Genomic DNA, 1112 nt, shown 5'->3' with positions numbered 1-1112 from the left:
CTGACAAGCGGGGCCTCGCGATGGCTTGGCTAGCGTCTTCTCAAAATGAAGGCGGTTACGGAGAAGCAGTACGTGTTCGCGGTATGAAAGCGTAGAATTGCGACCAGTTTACCCTCATTTGTTTTTCTGCTTTTTGCACCTAACACCTTGAGAGAAAGAAGATGATGTTTCTAATTTTAGCGTCCATTGATTGATCGGTAAAATTGGGCATACAAGATAATTACTTTGGTAAGATAAAATAGGACGTTTTTAATGTATTCAATTGCTCTGTTCCAGTTAATGATTTTTGAAGCAACTCTCCTTCCATGCTCCACATATCATTTCAAGAGTGTGACTTGGATATTGGCATGGTCTATGATATACTGCACCATGATGGTGCATGTTGTCACGCCTGTCCGTTTTTCAAAAAAACTATAGGAGTTTTTGTAAATTCTTACAAAGTGATGAAATGCAAATTAAAATCGCATAAACTAACTAACATATTGGCATTAACAAAAGAAATGTTGTAACAGAGAGAATATAGTTTTGCGCCTCTTGTTTGGTTTCATCTACATGCCATGAGTACGGATCAGTATATAAACACCAATTAGCTCGGATTGCCAACGAGTAGCCATGGCATGTATGAGATCTGAAGTGAACCAAGGGTCATTTGAAAAATTGATAGGGAAGCTCAATCGAGAAAATACTTACATAATACTTGTCGCGGAACATATACCAGAGGTACCACAACCGTGGAACTTATGGGCTTAGATTAAATCGGCCAGCGAGGATATCATGTTTATATTTTCCTCCATAAATTCGATCAAATTTACAGAAGTTTGACTTAGAACAAACAAACCTTGCCTTGTAAAATAGGACGGTTTTTAATGAATTCAACTATCCTTTTCCAGTTAATAATTTGTGAAGCAACTTCCTTTTATGCTGCACATATCATCTCATGAGTATGATTTAGATATTGGCACGGCCTCTAGTGTATAATGTAATATCATTTCTATGAACAATCTAGGGCTACTATTTCCATCTTACGAATCAAAATATACATCTGTATTTATTAGTATAAGTTGGTTGCACGATCTCTGAGAAAATACTTACATAATATTTGTCGCAGAACA

The sequence above is a fragment of the Triticum aestivum genome, chromosome 1A (assembly GCF_018294505.1).
Source record: "Triticum aestivum cultivar Chinese Spring chromosome 1A, IWGSC CS RefSeq v2.1, whole genome shotgun sequence".
In the NCBI taxonomy this organism is placed as follows: Eukaryota; Viridiplantae; Streptophyta; class Magnoliopsida; order Poales; family Poaceae; genus Triticum; species Triticum aestivum.
The sequence above is the reverse complement of the archived record's forward strand: the minus strand, read 5'-3'. Positions refer to the sequence as shown.